Below are 22,603 nucleotides of genomic sequence, written 5' to 3' on the forward strand. Positions count from 1 at the left end.
CATCGTGCAGGTATGGATAGAAGGAGGAATCATTCTGTATAGTTATCAGTATTAAGGGCTCTCAAATTAGACCTATGTTCTGTTCAAGGAACATGACTGTAATTTGGGTTTCCTGTTATTTCAACAATAAAATTTCAGCCACTGTTAACTTTTATAATCTTGTCATTATCTACACAGAAGTGAATGATGACTCTGGCTTTGACTTGGCCAGCTGTGTTGGCCAGAGTAGGTTTATACTGCAGATCCATTATGAATGAGATATTGTAATGTGCTGCCAGAGGCCCAACCATAGGTCGGAACTTTATAAAGTATCAAATCTTAGTGACTTAATGTGGAGTGCCAAATCTCAGTGACTCAATGTAGAGTGCCAAACATCACTGAATCAATGTAGAGTGACAAATCTCAATTAATTAATGTGGAGTGCCAATTCTCAATGAATCAATCTAGAACAGCGCTTCGCAACACTGTCCTCAAGTACCACCAACAGTGCAGTTTTGTGAAAATCTACAGAGGTAGTTTATATTAACACTGTTAAGACACTAATAATAAATAGCCTGACCTGTAAATGCTTTTCTGCAAAAAAAAGTATTGTTGGTAGTACCTGAGGGACAGTGTTGGGAAGCCCTGATGTAGAGTATAAAATCTCAGCGAATCAATGTAGAGTACCAAATCAATATAGAGCACCAAATCTCAGTGAATCAATGTAGAGTACCAAATCTCAGTGAATCAATGAAGAGTACCAAATCTTAGTGAATCAATATAAAGTACCAAATCTCAGTGAATCAATGTAGAAAACCAAGTCTCAGTGAATCTACTATGTATCAAGTCCTAGAGAATCCATATTAACAAAATGAAGCACTAAATAGCTAATTCCAGCATTTTAAACACTTCTGCATAAGTTGTGTTATTTTAATCAACACTTGTATTTCAAACAACATGGCAATAGCAAAATACGTGTCTAGTCCACATATTTACAATATGTGATTTGCCGTTTATACTGCTTATCAGTTGCATTGTACAGAGAACACACAGCGGCTGTCCTACGTTTCTATAAGGAGCACCCATGTACACGCACTGAGTAACAAGTTTGGAGCAGCTCTGTAGTATGTTTGAAATGCACTGTACAGTATTTGTCATCTGTATGAAGAACTGAAGCAATGAGCCCAGGGCTAGACATAGCCTTTACTTTGATTTCACAGTCCTGTTTACAGTATGATAACATTTAGAAAATCACGTTAACACCAAAAGGACAAATAAATGTTCCACATAAGCTGTCATATAGATGGGAAATCATCAGTAGGTGTGCCTGACCCAGTCAATCATGTGATTATACTATGAATAACATCACGCGTGCATTTCCTCTGAATTATATCATGTCAGGTTCATCAGCGTAAAATGATGAAGCCTGGAGACGTGAGTGCGTTCTACACACCGAGATTCATCATCATCTTACGACAGTCCCTCTGAGGTCAAGGTCGGAGGTTTGGGGAGCGATTTGACACTGGCAGTGCTTAGTAAACCTGCATTGAAGGTGGCCGTGTGACTGCTGCGCTTTGAGCAGATTATGACATTCCTCTATTATACATATTTCAAAGTCGCCTTCTCCTGTAACGCTGGCTATTGTCAGCAGAGACACAAGCAGTAGAGATTGATGATGACCATGATGAAGGTGGCAGCCAGCCTGCTCTTTAGTGCTTCATGTATTCTACAATTATGATTTAAGAATTTTCTATGAGAAATATTTCAGTTACGCGGATGCAGGGACCCGTGCCTGTGTGTCTTCCCGTATATAAATCCCGTGCTCTATGGTGTGTTGAAAAGGTTAATTGCTGGTTTAATCCCCGGTGTGCAGTGGCTGGATTGTACACCTGACACTCATCTTGGCTCCTGGCTGTACTCACTGGGCTCCATTCCTCTGTGTTTCCCAGAAGTGCCAGAGCCCATAAATCCCCCTGAACGTTAGCTGGGAATAAAAGGCATTGAGTGATGGAAGGCCAGGGCCATATATCAAGGAGCACATTGTACAGGACTCAAGACCTGCAAAAGAAAGCCGGGAAGACAAGACAAGCGGCAGCGAGAGATGCCTGTTGCTTTGCATGATAAGGATGAAATATCAGCTCTTAAATTAAATTCATGCAATATTTACCGTCGCACCAGGAGAAGGAGGCTCTTTAAGAAAATATGCAATAAAGCGATTCAATAATTCATGGTGAGTTTGGAGAAGCGGAGGGAGGGGGGACACCCCTTGGATCTTGTTTTGGGATTGTGACTTAGTAAATGCAGCAAATGGAAACATGAAATGTGCCCGCAGGCGGATAATATTATAGAGCAACACTACCAGACGGCTAATAAAACGCTGCAGACACGGAGGAGAAGGGGGGAGGGAGGGGGGATGGAGACAAGGGAGAAGATACCAGCAGAGGGAGAAAGAGTACCTGGAGTGAGGCGCTAAACATTAACCCCGTCTCTGCTGTGAAACAGAACACTGCCAGATCTCCTGAGCCTTGCACCCTGGAGAGTAAAAGAATGATGATAACAAAATAAATGACATTTTAGAGTAATGGTCAAAGCCATTTTTATTTTTTAAGTCCTGGACATCCAACGTATTCCTCAAAGTGATCCGTCGGATTATTCAAAAGAGGATTTAGCTTTTTTCGTACTGAGCAGAAAGCGGCACGTCATTCTGTTTGGCAAGGATGGAGAAGAAAGAGAAAACCAGAGACAGACGTGAGAAGAATCATTGGTTTAATAACTTACAATATTTAAATAATCTCAACCCTGTGAATGTTGCCGCGGCATGGCACGGTTGCAATCAATAGCGGTTTACTCTATTTTTATACTGCGCCTGCTAACTAGAGCGGAGCCGGTTGATTTGCTCATTTTCATATATTGACTTTGAAAAATTTGGAAGTCATCAAGATAGTTGCTTGTTTCCCGGGGTTCAGAGCCTGCCCAGCAAACTGGAATTCAGTTTCTCAGATAACTTTGGCAAGCGCGGTTCAGCCACACATCAGGAAACCTGTGTCGTTGCTGCAGCCCAGAGACACTACCAGAGATTAACAGTTCATTCTAAACTTCAAATACAAAAATCACTCTTATAAACAGAGCCACTAAAAGGACCAGATTATCCTTTGTAACTAGAAACACTGGTAAAGGCACCCTTGGTGAATGGAAACAACAATAAACTATTGTAGGGATGAGAAGTGTCTTACCTTCTGAGAAGGACAAACCAAGTTTAATGGAAAAAAGTATTTATTGATGTACATAAGACAACACGTTTCATCGGTCCTGGCCCGCTTCCGCAGGTCAATACAAAGTGCCTGGAATGAGTGTGAGTGCTTCTAATCTGCTTGATTATAGGCGCTGAAGCTTGTGACCTACAGCATCCCAGGCACTTTGAATTAACACAAGAAAGCGGGCCATATATATATATGCGTGACAGCTGGCAAACCTATATACAGTGGGTTGCAAAAGTATTCGGCCCCCTTGAAGTTTTCCACATTTTGTCACATTACTGCCACAAACATGCATCAATTTTATTGGAATTCCACGTGAAAGACCAATACAAAGTGGTGTACATGTGAGAAGTGGAACGAAAATCATACATGATTCCAAACATTTTTTACAAATCAATAACTGCAAAGTGGGGTGTGCTTAATTATTCGGCCCCCTGAGTTAATACTTTGTAGAACCACCTTTTGCTGCAATTACAGCTGCCAGTCTTTTAGGGTATGTCTCTACCAGCTTTGCACATCTAGAGACTGAAATCCTTGCCCATTCTTCTTTGCAAAACAGCTCCAGCTCAGTCAGATTAGATGGACAGTGTTTGTGAACAGCAGTTTTCAGATCTTGCCACAGATTCTGGATTGGATTTAGATCTGGACTTTGACTGGGCCATTCTAACACATAGATATGTTTTGTTTTAAACCATTCCATTGTTGTCCTGGCTTTTATGTTTAGGGTCATTGTCCTGCTGGAAGGTGAACTTCCGCCCCAGTCTCAGGTTTTCTGCAGTCTCCAAGAGGTTTTCTTCCAAGTTTGCCCTGTATTTGGCTCCATCCATCTTTCCATCAACTGTGACCAGCTTCCCTGTCCCTGCTGAAGAGATGCAACCCATGAGCATGATGCTGCCACCACCATATTTGACAGTGGGGATGGTGTGTTAAGAGTGATGTGCAGTGTTAATTTTCCGCCACACAAAGCTTTTTGCATTTTGGCCAAAAAGTTCCATTTTGGTCTCATCTGACCAGAGCACCTTCTTCCACATGGTTGCTGTGTCCCCCACATGGCTTGCGGAAAACGGGACTTCTTACGCTTTCTGTTAACAATGCCTTTCTTCTTGCCACTCTTCCATAAAGGCCAACTTTGTACAGTGCATGACTAATAGTTGTCCTATGGACAGAGTCTCCCACCTGAGCTGTAGATCTCTGCAGCTCGTCCAGAGTCACCATGGGCCTCTTGACTGCATGTCTGATCAGCGCTCTCCTTGTTTGTCCTGTGAGTTTAGGTGGGTGGCCTTGTCTTGGTAGGGTTACAGTTGTGCCATACTCCTTCCATTTCTGAATGATCGCTTGAACAGTGCTCCATGGAATGTTCAAGGCTTTGGAAATCTTTTTGTAGCCTAAGCCTTCTTTAAATTTCTCAATAACTTGATCCCTGACCTGTCTTGTGTGTTCTTTGGACTTCACGGTGTTGTTGCTTCCAATATTCTCTTAGACAACCTCTGAGGCCCTCACAGAGCAGCTGTATTTGTAGACATTAGATTACACACAGATGCACTCTATTTGGTCATTAACACTTATCAGGCAATGGCTATAGGCAACTGACTGCATTTAGATTACAGTGGGCCGAATAATTACGCACACACCACTTTGCATTTATTTATTTGTAAAAAAAATGTTTGGAATCATGTATGATTTTCATTCCACTTCTCATGTGTACACCACTTTGTGTTAGTCTTTCATGTGAAATTCCAATAAAATTGATTCATGTTTGTGGCAGTAATATGACAAAATGTGGAAAACTTCAAGGGGGCCAAATACTTTTGCAACCCACTGTATATAGGTTTGCCAGCTGTCACGCTTGTTGTCCCTCTTATGCAGGGTGCAGAATTATTACAGTACAGGGAGAATTATTAGGCAAATGAGTATTTTGACCACATCATCCTCTTTATGCATGTTGTCTTACTCCAAGCTGTATAGGCTCGAAAGCCTACTACCAATTAAGCATATTAGGTGATGTGCATCTCTGTAATGAGAAGGGGTGTGGTCTAATGACATCAACACGCTATTTTAGGTGAGCATAATTATTAGGCAACTTCCTTTCCTTTGGCAAAATGGGTCAAAAGAAGGACTTGACAGGCTCAGATAAGTCAAAAATAGTGAGATATCTTGCAGACGGAAGCAGCACTCTTAAAATTGCAAAGCTTCTGAAGCGTGATCATCGAACAATAAAGCGTTTCATTCAAAATAGTCAACAGGGTCGCAAGAAGCGTGTGGAAAAACCAAGGCGCAAAATAACTGCCCATGAACTGAGAAAAAAGTCAAGCGTGCAGCTGCCAAGATGCCACTTGCCACCAGTTTGGCCATATTTCAGAGCTGCAACATCACTGGACTGCCCAAAAGCGCAAGGTGTGCAATACTCAAAGACATGGCCAAGGTAAGAAAGGCTGAAAGACCACTGAATAAGACACAAGCTGAAACGTCAAGACTGGGCCAAGAAATATCTCAAGACTGATTTTTCTAAGGTTTTATGGACTGATGAAATGAGAGTGAGTCTTGATGTGCCACATGGATGGGCCCGTGGCTGGATTGGTCAAGGGCAGAGAGCTCCAGTTCGACTCAGACGCCAGCAAGGTGGAAGTGGAGTACTGGTTTGGGCGGGTATCATCAAAAATGAGCTTGTGGGGCCTTTTTGGGTTGAGGATGGAGTCAAGCCCAACTCCCAGTCCTACTGCCAGTTTCTGGAAGACACCTTCTTCAAGCAGTGGTGCAGGAAGAAGTCTGCATCCTTCAAGAAAAACATGATTTTCATGCAGGACAATGCTCCATCACACGCGTCCAAGTACTCCACAGCGTGGCTGGCAAGAAAGGGTATAAAAGAAGAAAAACTAATGACATGGCCTCCTTGTTCACCAGATCTGAACTCCATTGAGAACCTGTGGTCCATCATAAAATGTGAGATTTACAAGGAGGGAAAACAGTACACCTCTCTGATCAGTGTCTGGGAGGCTGTGGTTGCTGCTGCACGCAATGTTGATGGTAAACAGATCAAAACACTGACAGAACCCATGGAAGGCAGGCTTTTGAGTGTCCTTGCAAAGAAAGGTGGCTATATTGGTCACTGATTTGTTTTTGAATGTCAGAAATGTATATTTGTGAATGCCGAGGTGTTATATTGGTTTCACTGGTAAAAATAAATGATTGAAATGGGTGCATATTTGTTTTATGTTAAAGTGAACCTAAAGTCAATGAAAAAAAAATGAGATTTACTCACCTGGGGCCTCCCTCAGCCCCCTGCAGTCGATTCGTGCCCTCGCAGCTCCGCTCCGATGGTCTAGTACCCGCCGGTGAACACTTCCGGTTTGTCCGTCACCGGCCGACAGGCATGGGAACGCGAGTGATTCTTCGCGTTCCCAGCCTGTATATCGCCCCCTATGCTGCTATTGTGGGCAGGAGGCCGCAATACCAGCATAGGGGGCGATATACAGGCAGAGAACGCGAAGAATCACTCGCGTTCCCATGCCTGTCGGCCGGTGACGGCCAAACCGGAAGTGTTCACCGGCGGGTCCTGGACCATCGGAGCGGAGCTGCGAGGGCACCGATCGGCTGCAGGTGGCTGAGGGAAGCCCCAGGTGAGTAAATCTTTTTTTTATTGACTTTAGGTTCACTTTAAGTTGCCTAATAATTATGCACAGTAATAGTCACCTGCACACACAGATATCCCCCTAAAATAGCTAAAACTAAAAACTACTTTAAAAAAAAAGTGTGTGTGTGTGGTGTGTGGGTGTGTGTGTGTGTGTGTGTGTGTGTGTGTACATTATTCTGTACATCAATGTGATATCATACAATTGGGCTCCTACAGATACTTAGGGGGTACGAGTAACCATCAAGAGTCAAAAAACCCCTTCTAGACTTTAGTTTGAAATCAGCTTAGGTGATCCTTGCACAGTCCAGGGGTATAACAATAGCCCTGATAATGAAGGGGTGGTTTGTTGAGACCCAGTCCTCCTCCCACCCACCTACCTACCTACCTACCTATTGCACCTAGCATAATATTTATGTATTTGAGCCATGTGTCTATAGTTACCTGATCCTACTTGGAGTCTCCTCTTCCTGCTGGCAGTCTGAGCCATTTATTCATGTTACATCGGGGGCCGTGTATGCAGAGTTAGTGGTTTAAGCTGCCGGAAGGAAGAGAATACACTCCAGACTGGCAGTGGCGTAGCTAAAGAGCTGTGGGCCCCAATGCAAGTTTTACAATGGGGCCCCCAAGCACTCTATACATAACAATTGATACGGCGCACCAAAACCTGCCAAGGACAACCACAGTGTCAGAGGTGCAAGAAGGGGATGGGAAATAGCTTGTTAATGATTACCACTATTCAAAGTATCTATAGAAGTGATTATTATGAGCACAGGACCAATAGAGAGCAAATACTGTAGTTGAGGGAGGGTCCTTCGGGGCCCCTCTGGCCCAAGGGCCCTGATGCGGTCGCAACCTCTGCACCCCCTATTGCTACGCCTCTGCAGACTGGATCTAGTAAATATAGCCACATAGCACACTCTGTTGGGGGTGGTGTGTGTGTGTGGGGGGGTGTTGGTTGGGGGAGGGGCCTACAGGGGGCCCTGGGATCATTTTGTTTGCAGGGGTCCCAGGCATCCATTGTTATGCCCTGGCACAGTCTTTTACAGTCTGTGAGGGGGAGGGCTGTACTGTGAGGAAGTTTGGCTGTACCACATTGCTCAGTGGTGTCAAGATAATAACTGGGCTGTGGAAATCGCACTTCAAATATAAACTGATATAGGATAGAGGCGCCAGAAAGAATAAAATACACTAAAAACTATTTAAAAATGGCAGCTAGTTGGGGTGTTGTGTTGGTGGCTGGAGAGGGAGTGCTGATTGAGGTGCTGCTGGGGCAAGGGATGGGGAGCAAGGGTTGATCAAGTTACAGCACTGGATAGAGGGAAAAGAGAATGAAAGCCGATTGAGGATGCTGTGGGAGAAAATGAGGGCTATCTGACTCTGGAATTGTGAGGAGTGGTTGAAGTCAGATTGATGGTGCTGGGGCTGATACTCTACATACTATGGCGCAACCCGCTTTGCCCACCCCTACATACAGGCCTGCTGTGAGGAGGGATGACACTTCAAAGAGGTCTGGAGGTGGGACTAGCCAGTAAACATCCAGTGGGGCTCTGTGTCACGCATGGTGGCCTGGAGGAGGGAAGGATGCCAGGTAGCAGAGAGAACGGACAGGTCAGTCAAGGAGCAGAGGTCCAGTCGCAATAGTGACTGCTGTGATCCCTGCTCCTAAGTCACAGTAGGTCACGAGTCAGTCCCACTCATGGGATATAAGGGGCCACCAGCGCTCTCATCTCCAATGTTCTCACTCTATCCATGTGGGTTGATTCTGCCCAGAAACATCTAGGGAATCGGGATTAGGGAAATTTTAAAAATGATTTGTCATCTTATTATAACCTACTGTAAGTGAAAGCGACACAGAAAAAAAGTAATTAACCTTTTAACCGCCAATTAGTGGTTTGCCAGCAACCCAGGCCAAATTTTGTGGGCAACAACAACAAAGCCACAAATTTATAGGCAACAGAAAAATTATCATGGGGCCTCCCGCAGGGATATATGTAAAAACGGCGCTGACAATTTTGGGTGCAGGAAGAAGCCGATAAACTGCTTAATGTGGTCCTGAACAAGTCCCGGCGGCGCTAATCACTATTTTCCCTCCAGGCCGCTGTGGATAGTGGGGAAAGACATAATACGACTGCCAGCTACTGCTGGCGGACAAATTACACAGTTTTTAAGCAATTTTGGTTCCATCATTTGCCGGCACCCAAATTAGCTTCTGAGCGCTGCTATAGCCATAATTCATATTACGGTGTACGGTGCGCTCAAATTTGCCAGCGCCAAATTGTTCTGCTTCACCTCCTGCAGGTGAACTCCCCATAGTCAGCAGTCATCTCTTTACCCTCCCTAACCACCTCCGTACACAATAGGCAGTCATGGCTTTACCTGCCCCTTTACGCACCTAGTGGGCAGTCTTCTCCTCAACAACCCCCACCGCACGCATAGGCCAGTCTTCTCTTTACCCTCCCCCTCCCCCCCCCCCCCCCCCACAGTGTCCAGTCATCTCCTTACCCAAACACCCCACGCCTCTTTCACCCTCCCCACCTGCACAACGTTGCCAATCATTTCTTTAACCACCAAAAGCCCCCACCCCCTTCCCCAGTCATAGTAGCCTGGTGGCCAGTTGTTTATTTATTACCCGCTCTCCCTCACACAGTTATGTTATGTCATCATACAGTGCAGCTACAGACGAGATACATATGGCAGCCCTCATTGCGCTACTCTGCATGGGGTGTAAGCCGTGCACGAGTGGCTCCATACCACTAGTACTGCTCAGGTGCAGACCTTACTTGTGTCTGCGCAGTGTGGCCATGTTTGTACATGGACGAGAGCACAGCTGCGAGAAAATATCCGAAAAACCCCTAATATGTTCCGGCTGGTTATACATTCATGGTGAGCGTTGCGGTGCGATACTCCTCCTCCCTCGCATCACAACTAGAGATGGGCTGAACCTCCAATTTTAGGTTCGCGAACCTACCGCGAAAGTTCGGTTCGCGCGAACGTTCGCGAACCCGAATAGACTTAAATGGAGAGGAGAACTTGGAAATTTAGAAAAAATTATGCTGGCTAGAAAAAATGATGGAAAAGATGTTTCAAGTGGTCTGATACCTGGACAGAGACATGGTTGAGTGGGTTACACATCAAAAGTCTCAATAAAAAAACTAGTTTTGACACAAACCACTGTTTTAAGGTCAGAAATCACATTGAATGTTGAATTGCAGGCCTAAACTGCTTTACATCTTGCATGTGTATACATATTTCAGGAAGTGTAATCCCTCCTCTCCTCTCCCTCCTCCGGAGGAGGATCTTGTCTTCCAGGGATTTGTAGGATGTCAAAAGCACGCTCACATACATTGGCCAGGAATCGAACCCAGGTCAACTGCTTGGAGGGCAGCTATGCTCACCACTATACCACCAACACTACAGGCTGAAGCCAGCCTAGCTGGTCTGGAAAGGATTAAAAGCTAGGTGGCCAGGCAACCATTCCTGCTAACCTAAAGCTTACGTGTGTCTTACAACACATTGGCTTAAGACTTTACCAAATCCAATGCTCCAATATGGGGAAGTTCTCGGTTTGCTTTTTTTTTGTTTTGTTTTTAAGTGTGGTGTCACAGTTCACTCATCTCTTCAACTACAAGAAAGGCCCAGGCGTAGTCTTAGCTACCGTAATATCTATGTTACGGCAGGGCCCCAGAAGCGCACGGAAGGGGTTGTTCCGGGTGTACAGAACACCCCCCTGCACCAAGACCGGAAGTCTCCCTCTAAATCTGAGCAGCGGCAGCCACAGATGCACAGCTGCCGCCTGCTCATATCTGTGTGCGGCGAGAAGGACTCTGACTAGAGCGAGGGGCCCAGGGATGCGGGAGCCGGCTTTATTCCTCGCTCCCTCTCTCCCTCTGAATTCCCCTCACCTGCGGTGATTGTGTGCCCGGCTCCCCCATGAGTGTGTGCGCAGCGGAGCGGTAGGTCCTCTTACCGCAGATCAGGCGCACCGGCAACTAGTCTATGCTTCCTGTGACGTCATGGTAAACAGGAAGCAGGAGACTCCAGTTGCCGATGCGCCTGATCTGCGGTAAGAGGACCTACCGCTCCGCTGCGCACACACTCATGGTGGAGCCGGGCACACAATCACCGCAGGTGAGGGGAATTCAGAGGGAGGGAGGGAGCGAGGAATAAAGCCGGCTCCCGCATCCCTTATTGGCGCCGCCACAATTTTTTTCTCTCTTCTCTTCCCAGGGCAATCTTCTCCCCACACAGGGGCACCTTCCTCCACCTATCTAGTCTATACTGGGGGCATATACCTATCTAACCTATACTGGGGGGCATATACCTATCTAATCTATACTGGGGGGCATATACCTATCTAATCTATACTGGGGGGCATTTACCTATCTAATCTATACTGGGGGGCATATACCTGTCTAATCTATACTGGGGGGCATATATCTGTCTAATCTATACTGGGGGGCATATACCTGTCTAACCTATACTGGGGGGCATATACCTATCTAACCTATACTGGGGGGCATATACCTATCTAACCTATACTGGGGGCATATACCTATCTAACCTATACTGGGGGGCATATACCTATCTAACCTATACTGGGGGGCATATACCTATCTAACCTATACTGGGGGGCATATACCTATCTAACCTATACTGGGGGGCATATACCTATCTAACCTATACTGGGGGGCATATACCTATCTAACCTATACTGATAGGCATATACCTATCTAATCTATACTGGGGGGCATATACCTATCTAAGCTATACTGGGGGGCATATACCTGTCTAATCTATACTGGGGGGCATATACCTATCTAACCTATACTGGGGGGCATATACCTATCTAACCTATACTGGGGGGCATATACCTATCTAACCTATACTGGGGGGCATATACCTATCTAACCTATACTGGGGGGCATATACCTATCTAACCTATACTGGGGGCATATACCTATCTAACCTATACTGGGGGCATATACCTATCTAACCTATACTGGGGGCAACTATATGGGCTACCTATACTGGGGGGGGGGACCTATAGCTGGCTACCTATACTGCGGGCACCTATACCTGTCTAAACGTTGGGGGCGCATTTTACGCCCTCACCCTGGGTGCAATTTAGCCTAGAAACTGCTAGAATTTGGCTCCACCCACACCATGTTTTGGCCACGCCCACACACCGCTTTCAGGAACCCCCCCCTTGGAAATCCTGGATTTGCCCCTGGGCCCCTATTACACTTTTTCTTACAGGGCTATGAAAACCGTTTTGCCCATGCGATAAAGCGAGGTGCAAAAATGAAATCATGCCTAGCAGAGGATGGTTTCGATCCATCAACCTTTAGGTTATGGGCCCAGCACACTTCCACTGCGCCACTCTGCAGTCTGCTTACATTTGTATACAATCTTCCAGTTTAAGAAGGCGCGATGCAACATGGTGTACTGGGTCCCATACACTTTCTTAGCTGTTGCGTTACCATGCGTGCAGAAAGGGTGTCAACGCAAAAAAGTGCCCAAGTGTAAAAGGGGCCTCAGAGGGCCCCATCGCTGGATCAGGGGGCCCCAGGAGGTTGGGGGAAGCCTCTGGACTATTTACAGGCTTCGCACTACTGAGATAAGGGTTCAATTTCATAGTTTTTTTTTACTTCAGGTCTGCAATAAAAAAATGAAACGTGTGCTTGGTTTAGCTTTTTCAAGTAGTTCTTTGTGGTCTTTTAGGCCTACTACAACAAATCAAAGTGGTTCTGGCTCTTCATTGCTTCGGTTCTCTATAGTAGTTAATAGTGAATGAATGAGTCAAGAATTTAATGTAGGCATCTACTATTGTAGTGGCATTTAACTCTCTGCAAACCCCACAAAGGATTATGCATACCTCCTCATTAACATATAGAAAGGAGGGGGGGGGGGGGGGGGCATTGCAGACAGTGTAGCAGGACTATGACTTTGTAGCTGAGAGATGACATTGTATACTGAGTGCCTTTGTCTGGGGCCATTTGGAAGGTAACATGGGCTTTGGCACTCTAGGGTCCCTTCTTTTTAGTGATTTTGTCAGCCAAAGGTGTTATGTTTCTTAAAGGCTTCGTAAGCAGTCTAAGTTAGGCAGACACCACCCAAAAAAATCTTCATAGACTATGAATAGATATTGCCATCTCAGTCTTATAACAACAACAACAACAACAAATAACATTTGTAAAGCGCTTTTCTCCCGTGGGACTCAAAGCGCATAAGCATGGCTCCGACCATCGTGGTACAGGGGAAGAATTTTATAAATCTGGAAATGCCAGGCTAAACAGGTGGCTTTTCAGTCTGGATTTGAATAGCTCCAGGGATGGTGCTGTCTTTACTGGGTGTGGTAGGGAGTTCCAAAGAGTAGGGGCAGCATGACAGAAGGCTCTGTCTCCAGATTTTTTGAGGTGCACTCTGGGAGTGACCAAGTTTATAGAACTTGCTGATCTGAGGTTGTGAGAGGTGTGGTGCAGCTTCAGCAAGTCCTTCATGTATCCAGGGCCCAGATTGTGCAGGGATTTGAATGTCAGCAGTCCAATCTTGAAGAGTATTCTCCATTCTACTGGTAGCCAGTGCAGTGAGCGAAGGATCGGTGTAATGTGACAGTGGCGAGGCTGGTTTGTTAGCAATCTGGCAGCAGCATTCTGCACTAATTGCAGGCGACGCAAGTCTTTTTTGGGGAGGCCAGCATAAAGGGCATTGCAGTAGTCCAGCCGTGATGTGATGAAGGCGTGGACTAGGGTTTGAAGATCCTCTGGGGGAATCAGATGTTTAATCTTTGCAATGTTCTTCAGATGAAAGAAGGAAGATTTAACTACAGATGAAATTTGGTTTCTGAAACTCAATTCCCCATCGATTAGTACGCCAAGGCTGCGCACAAGGTTGGAGCTGTTTATGTCTGAATTCCCAATCCTGATTGGTGTTGCTTTAGGATAGAGCTGTTTTGATGGCGAGCACTGGCTTTGGACAAACAGGACCTCAGTTTTGTCAGCATTCAGTTTCAACCAGTTATCATTCATCCATGCCTGAAGCTCAGCTAAGCAAGAGTTTATTTTTGGGGTAGGGTCTGTTCCACCAGGTTTGAAGGACAGGTATAGCTGTGTGTCATCGGCGTAGCAGTGGTACGTCAGGCCATGTCGTTGGATAAGTGTACCGAGTGGCAACATGTAGATTGCAAACAGCAGAGGGGATAGGATTGATCCTTGTGGCACTCCGAATTGTAGAGGTGCAGGTTTGGACATTATAGGTCCTAGGGATACTCTCTGTGTTCTGTCAGTCAGGAATGATCTGAACCACTGGAGGACTGATCCACTGATGCCACAGTACTCCTGCAGTCTGTTAAGCAGGATTTCATGGTCAACTGTATCAAAAGCAGCTGAGAGATCCAACAGGATTAGGATGGAGCATTCCCCTCTGTCCCTTGCCATGAGCAGATCGTTGCAGACTTGGATGAGGGCTGTTTCACAGCTGTGGTGTTTCTTAAAGCCAGATTGTAGAGGGTCCAGGATGTTGTTTACTGACAGCCTGGTTTCAAGTTGCAGATAGACAGCCTTTTCAATAACTTTACCTAAGAAGGGGAGGTTGGAGACAGGTCTGTAGCTGCTCATAGCATCTGGATCCATGGAAGGTTTTTTGAGAAGGGGCTTGATGATTCCTTCTTTTAGAGAGGTAGGAAACCTCCCTGCTTGCAGAGAGCAATTTACTATTTTGTGAAATGCTGGACCAAGCAGGTCAGGGCATTTCAGCATATGTTTAGTTGGTCCAGGGTCCAGGTCACAGGTTGTCTGGTGGAGACGACAGAGGGTGTCTGAGATCTCTTCCTCACTAATACTTTTGAAATCAGTCCAGGGTGTTAGGTTGTTTTTGCAGCTATTTCCATTAGTTGCATGAGTCTTGGGTGCTGTGGACTGAATGAGAGACCGAATAGAAGATACTTTGTCAGCAAAGTAGCAGGCAAATTTCTCACATAGCTCCTTTGAGGGAGTTATAGTGGGTTTTAGACAGGATGGATTACATAGTCTATCAACTGTGCGGAATAGTTGGGCTGGTCTGTTGGCGGCCTTTGCGATCTCCTGTGATAGGTAGGAGGATTTTTTCTTGGTGATCGCGTTTTGGTAGCTTTCCCGGTGAGAGACAAGGGTGTGTTTATCTTTTGAATTCTGAGATTTTCGCCACTTCCTTTCTAGTCTGCGCACTTCTTTCTTTAGGTCCTTTAGTGAGCTGTCAAACCACCATGCATGGTGAAGTGGTGTAGATCTTATGGTCTTATGGATCAGAAAAGATGATTACCTTCGCTAAATATATTCAGCCTCAGTTCTTTTCATGTCTGTTCCCTGTTCAGTAAGTCAATGCCTAAATTAAGTTTGGAGCTGTTATTGGATTGTCTTGATTCATTCTCACAAGGAAAGCTTGAATTCGGAAGAAAAGTATATCACTTTCCCTTTACCAGAATGCTTTGTGCAAGAATAAGCACACCTTGAATTCAGCTTAACAGGCAAGGATGATTCGGAAAACTTTTTTTTTAAAGGCTTGCGCAGACAGTTGCAATAATAGTCCAGAAAGAAACTGCTCTTGGTCATTTCAGGTTACATTTTCTATTGAAAGGGGAGGGTGGAGGACAGGTGCAAGCAGCTGCTGACATGCGACTATTGGGCACTGGCTGATACCAATAATAGAATATCGGTAATTTTACTGATATTCTACTATCACTTTACCTAACCCTCTTCTCATGCTAACCTATAATCTACCTACTCCAAACACTAACCCCTCCCCCACACATACATTATTAGAGCTGACATCTCAGCCACTCAGCTCAGCTGATATCTGCAACGCTATTAAGACTAAGGGTACATACACACATCAGACTAAAATGAAAGATCACAGACCAATCTTACCACCCTTCATGTAGTATGAGAGCCATACTCTACACAGTCTTTTCTATGGAGCTGAACTCCCCATCAGAAAAAAATCTTTGCAAGATGCTGCACACACAGATGCTGTACAGACACAAAAGATCAGTATCTGCAAAAGATCTGTTCCTGCCAAAAATCCATTCCTGCAAATTGCAATGATAGTCTATGAGATCTGCAGATCATCATACACACATGATTTAACTGACATGCATCTGCAGATCAGATCCACCAGGATGGATTTTCAGATTGCTTGATCTGCAGATGAATGTCAGTTAAATCATGTATGTATGATGATCTGCAGATCTCATAGACTATCATTGCAATTTGCAGGAATGGATTTTTGGCAGGAACAGATCTTTTGCAGATACTGATCTTTTGTGTCTGTACAGCATCTGTGTGTGCAGCATCTTGCAAAGATTTTTTTCTGATGTTGAGTTCAGCTCCATAGAAAAGACTGAGTAGAGTATGGCTCTCATACTACATGAAGGGTGGTAAGATTGGTCTGTGATCTTTCATTTTAGTCTGATGTGTGTATGTACCCTAAGACACACACACACACACACACACACCTCAACAATCTGCCCGACTATATTTCAACTTGGTCTGTTGGAAGATAGCTGGGTGAGTGTGCGGCTGGCAAACAACCAACGGATAACAGAAAGTTTGCCAGATCCAACCGACGGATCAACCTGCCCAACTACCATGCGGGTTAGAATGTGTGTACAAGTCTTTTGAACAACTTTGTGGATTTTGAATGCAGACATGTTTTGCAGTTTGTCGTTTAGCTTGTGCGCATAGTATTTAAGTGAGTTGGTTGTTTTGTTGGTTGAGATTTACACATACTTGTCGTTTGAACAACTGGTTGTACAGCTGGTCATGCATTATGTTGGACTTGTGTAGGGATGGTCGGAAATGGCAATTTCTGTTTTCCGCCGAAAATCCGCATTCCGCCATTGCCAATTACCGCTACTGATAAAGATTCTGCTTTCCGCTAACGATTTCCGCATTCCGATGCAGATTTTCGCTGCAATTTCTGACAACTTTAACATTGATTTTCTCAAAAACTACAAGGTAAAAAAAAAAAAATTTCAAGAAGACTTTGTCGTTTTTGAGAAAATCGATGTTAAAATCGGCAAAAATTACCACAAAAATCCGCATTGGAACCGCTATGCGGTGTGATGCTGACTTTTGAGGTTAATAGCAAATCCCCCATAGGTGCTAGAAACACCAAGTTTTCAGGCAATGTTAAGCAGAGAAGTAGGAACAAGAGGAGAAAAAAAAATCTTTCAAAAAGATCTTGTAGTTTTTGAGAAAAATGGATGTTAAATTTGGTGGAAATTTCCACGATTTTTGCTAAAATTTCCGAGAAATCCGCCTACCTTCCATTACCGATTTACGAATTTCGATGTGGAAATGCATTTCCGTGGAATCCGAACAGGCATCGCTAGACTTGTGTATACGCCTCCACTCTTAGTGAAAGTTTGTTTATCCGATTAACGTTACAGTCTATGCAGCGCCAAAGTTATGGCTCGTGTAGGTTCCCAAGTTAACCCCTATGCCAAAAAATCATCTTGAAGAATATTTTTGAATAGACTAAGGTGCAAGGGTGTATGGGGGGCTTAGGTTTAACATTATTTAAAGCATCCAGTATGGTGATTTTATTTAGCATTTAACACAAAAGCATTTCAGCCATGCATGCTTCCCAGGCGGCCTTAGATTACGCGGGGGCCTGGGGCAACTGCAGGCCTAGAGCCATAAGTGTAGGCCATACATGTTGCCACCATTCTCACGGGCTGGTCTGCCTCTAATGCAGTGTGTGTGTCAGGTGTGTGTCAGGTGTGTGTCAGGTGTGTGTCAGGTGTGTACACATGTATGTAATGTGCATTTATACATTACCTGTCCTGCGTCACAGTGCCCATCAGTCTACCACCTCTTTTCAATTAACCGCATACACGCTGCCGGCGTGACGCGTGTTCGACGTCATGCACCAGCGAACTATGTGTATATGCGGCTAATAGAAGAGCGGTGGAAGACAGACAGGCAGTGTTAAACAGGACAGGTAATGTATAAAGGCACATTACAGCACATATACATTACATACACATTGCGGGAACAGCGCCGGGGGTTTTATCGCTCATCCCTATTTTGCTCGCCGTTAGCAACACACACCCGATCGAGCAAGTCGGCCCGACATCTTACACCATGTCAGCCCGAAATTGGTTGCGTCATCGATTTGGCATGCCCTTGACGCCACCGATTTTCATCCAATTACAATTATAATAATCAAATCAGATAGTTGCCTGATGTATGGCCACTTCTACATGCACCTTCATGCAATGCAGTCCTGGTGGTATTACTACTGATCTGGCCGGCAGTGGCAAACGAAATATAAGGGTCTGTTGCATGATTGCATTTGTATGGGGGGTGGGGCAGCACATGCTTCATGCCGGCAGGAATGAACATCTACAGTATATACACAATGGATACAACCCAAACTGACTCACCTAAATCCTAAAAACCTCTGAGGCTCTTCCTGCCTGGTCGGCTCAGGTTGGCAGTACTTTGCGCAATGCACAGGCACTGATCAGGCAGTGCACATCCTTCATTGCGCGCCTGTGGCTCGGAGCGCTGTACGCATGCACATAACGTCAATTGTGACGTCATGTGAAGAGCGCTCACGCGATGAAGGATGCTCGCTGTCAGGTCAGCAGGAGCGCCTGAGTGTAATGCAAAGGTGGAGCCGACCAGGATTCAGGAAGAGCCAGGCAGCATCAGGTCAGCGTGAGCAAACTTTTAGGTGAGCGGTGGCAAGATGTACTTGGGGCAGTGTGGGGCCTCTTCAGGCGCTTGCCCCCCCCATGCCCCCCGCCCCCCCAACCAAAAGTCCGCCTCTGCATGCTTGTTTAAAGATGAACTACAGGCTCACTAAACAACCAGCAAATTAACCCATCTACAAAGCCTCTGTTCATTGCTTAATGCTTTGGTAAATAAAAATATTCAGATGTGCATAAATATGAGGTTTTATTTGCAGATACATGACAATAGAAATTAGGAAACCTTTCCTCCACTTACTGCTATAAGCCTGTATGCAGGCAGGAATAGGAGAACTGCTGTGACCCAGCATTTTAGATCAACCAGTGTGTCCCAACTTTGTAGTTGCCTGTAGGATAGTCTTGCAGACTGCTTTTCTTGTTAAAGTGTACCCGGAACAAATTTGGGCCAAAGAACACATACTTGCCTAGGAAGAGAGAAGCCTCTGGATCCTGTAGAGGTTTCCCACACCGTCCCCTGGTCCTTCGATTCCACCCCATACGATTTGTTAGTGATCATTTGTAATGATAATTTAGAAATAATTAATGTACAGGCACACTACTCAGCGAACTGTATAGCAGACTGTTCTATTCCATGTAGAAGGGAGGAGAAAGTTGTAGCGGGAGTGCCCTACTCAGGTTCACTTTAAAGAGAACCCCAGGCGGCATACTGGAATCCGAATAGGACACAGAGGCATGTCATGTGCACAATAACATGCCTCTGGGTCATTGTATCGCCACCAAATTTATGTTAAGAAGGGACAGGCAGTGTTAAGGTGGCCATACACTTATAGATTTGCAGCAGATTCGACCATCAGATAGATTTCTGTAAGATGCCTGTCAAGTCGAATCTGACAGGAATCTACCTGATGTGTGCCACACACTAGGAACAGATTTCCAATAGATTTCAGAATGAAAGCTGTTGGAAATCTATATAAATGCATTATTGGACCATTAGATCCAAAGCAAACTCTATGGGCCATGGATCTGCTACCAGCAGCAGATCGACCTAGATCTTCCATCATGTCAGGTATATCAAATTCATTGAAATCGATCACAAATCGATAGATTTGAAAGAATCGATTTTGGATCGGTCGATTGCTGAAATTGACCAGTGTATGGGCCCCTTTAGTTGTAGGGTTTACAGTAGGGTTAGATATATCAGTTGCTACGGGGAAGATTAATGTAAGGAGGAGGTTTAAAGGACACCTAAAGCAAAAGGGATATGGAGGCTGCCATATTTATTTCCTTTTAAGCAATACCAGTTGCCTGGTAGCCTTGCTGATTTTCTGCCTCTAATACTTTTAGCCATAAACCCTGAACAAGTATGCAGCAGATCAGGCGTTTCTGACATTATTGTCAGATCTGACAAGATTAGCTGCATACTTGTTTCTGGTGTTATTCATTTACTACTGCAGCCAAATAGATCAGCGGGCTGCCGGGCAACTGGTATTGTGTAAAAGGAAATAAATATGGAAGCCTCCATATTATTTTCACTTCAGTTGTTATTTAAGCCTTGGGGCCCTTTTACACTTAGGGCCTGTTTCCATTAGATGCAGTGCAATGCGGCTACATTGTCCTGAACCCAATGCACAGCAATGGAACCGTTTCCATTCCATGCGCTGCATGCGGAGCAATCTGAGAATCTGCAGCATGCTGCAGATTCTCGGACAGCTGCATCCGCCCCCCATCCGTCTCCTCCAATCGGCTTTCGGAAGTGGGGAGAGAAGGGACACGGGCGGAAAGCCATGCTATACAGGAGGCAGGGGTGGAGGCAAAATGCAAGGACGCAGAGGCAGGTCATTGTATACAGAACGTGCCTCTGTGTCCTAATATGATTTCACAAACCCACCTCGGGTTCTCTTTAAAACTTATTAAGTGTAAAAAGGCCCTTAGTAGAATATTGGCAGTATTGCAGATATTCTACTAGTGACTTCAGCTGGCACCCAAATTTACATGTATACTATTGAAGGAAGTAATGATGATCCTGGCACTGCTGGGGTAATCCACTGTTTACTGTGTGCACAGTACAAAACCACTAAGGTAAGTAGGAGAACAAGTACTTACCACTCTGGGAATGAAGAATTGAGTTGACATCTGTCTTGCACCACCAAGTACTTCTTCTGAGCCTATGCACAGCAAGAATCTCCCCTCAAGAGTTTTCAAGTCAGCACTTCCTGGAACTGCTGGCTAAGCCACACCCCTTCTAGGTCAAAGGTGCTGTTGCATAGTAACCTATTCAAACATTTCAACATGGTGGCCAACAAGGGTTACTAAGAGAAGTATTATAAGCACATGATCGCAACTAGGGATGATAAATAAGATGCAAATAATTTCACTTTGCATTCAGATTTCATGTAAATATTATGCAGCTGGAACTTGGACTAATAAAAATTGTCAGGAAGTTATTTTGATGAATCCAATTTCAATCTGCATATAATTTACATGAAATTTGAATGCAAAGAAAAATAGTTTGCATCTCACTGATTATCCCTAATCGTAACACTGGCAGAATGGCTGTTGTGTACACCTTGATCAGGTAGGCTGACATCCATCAACACTTGCAATTGCGAACTCACAGTAGTCAGCAGCAGCAGCAGCAGGGACCTCACATCTTGTGGTGACCTGGGTACTGTCATCTAAGTGCTAGTAGTAATCAGGTATTAGGGCCTGTACACACTGAAAATTACAATTGCAAACGCAGTGCAATGCAATTGCGTGTTTTAATCAAATTTCTACTTGCAATTTTTGTGCGCTTGTGATTTTGCTGAGGCTATCTTTGTTTACCTAAAAAAAATGCAATGCATTGCGGTTTTTATGCGGTTTTTTCAAACATAGCGCTAAAAAAAGCGCAGCAGTCACTGCGACTGTGTTTTTCTAAAAACGTGTGTACAGGTCATCACAATTTTCATGATTTTTTAAAGGCTTTGCAATTTAAAAAATGCATGCGATTTTACAAACGCAGTGCAAATGCAGGTAATGTGTACAGGCCCTTATCCAACAGAATGATAGGAAGCGCCCATATGTTATGAATAGAGATCTAGTACAATTGATACACAATATATACTCTATAATCAGGTAAGAAGGAAAAAAAATTCCTACCTGATATGGAGACTTGAGACAATTAAAGATAACACAATTTTATTTTGCACTTTGACAACGCGTTTCACGACAACAATCGCTTTATCAGGTCATATAGTGTGCTTAAAGGGATACTGTAGGGGGTCGGGGGAAAATGAGCTGAACTTACCCGGGGCTTCTAATGGTCCCCCGCAGACATCCTGTGTTGGCGCTGCCACTCCCCGATGCTCCGGCCCCGCCTCCGGTTCACTTCTGGAATTTCTGACTTTAAAGTCAGAAAACCACTCCGCCTGCGTTGCCGTGTCCTCGATCCCGCTGATGGCACCAGGAGCGTACTGCGCAGACACAGACCATACTGGGCTTCTGCTATACACTCCTGGTGACATCGGCGGGAGCAAGGACACGGCAACGCAGGCGCAGTGGTTTTCTGACTTTAAAGTCAGAAATTCCAGAAGTGAACTGGAGGCGGGGCCGGAGCATCGGTGAGTGGCTGCGCCAACATAGGATGTCTGCGGGGGACCATTAGAAGCCCCAGGTAAGTTCAGCTCATTTTCCCCTGACCCCCCTACAGTATCCCTTTAAAGAAGAAACAGAAGATGGCACTTAAATTAAAATATATACTGACACAATACATATCTATGTGAGCAGAAAAAATACATATAATTTTTTTGTCTTCAACCAGTCTACAGGCCCTTAGGCTGTAGAGACGCTGTGAGCGCTTTCTCAGAGCTTTTCTGACCCTCAGTGTTTTATGAGCGTTTTTAAAAAAACACTCCCATTGACTTACATTCAAATCATGGTAAAATCATCGAAATCGCAATTTTTTGGGGAAAATTGTGATCGCTGTGATTTTACCACAGTTTTAAAGTGATTTTAATGTAAGTCAAAGGGAGTGTTTCTTTTTTAAAAAACACTCAAAGCGCT

The 22,603-nt window shown here is 44.8% G+C and overlaps 1 long non-coding RNA gene across 2 annotated transcripts in view; it reads right to left on the bottom strand.

Moving 5' to 3' along the window:
- LOC137561515 (uncharacterized) overlaps nucleotides 1-20,781 on the bottom strand; it is a 91,223-nt gene extending 70,442 nt beyond the window's left edge. For both annotated transcript variants that reach the window (XR_011030036.1, XR_011030035.1), the window contains exon 1: nucleotides 20,666-20,781. This is a non-coding gene — a long non-coding RNA (uncharacterized lncRNA). The remainder of the gene's footprint in view (nucleotides 1-20,665) is intronic.
- Between the last annotated feature and the right edge of the window lie 1,822 nt (nucleotides 20,782-22,603).

Source organism: Hyperolius riggenbachi, chromosome 3 (genome assembly GCF_040937935.1).
Source record: "Hyperolius riggenbachi isolate aHypRig1 chromosome 3, aHypRig1.pri, whole genome shotgun sequence".
Lineage (NCBI taxonomy): Eukaryota > Metazoa > Chordata > Amphibia > Anura > Hyperoliidae > Hyperolius > Hyperolius riggenbachi.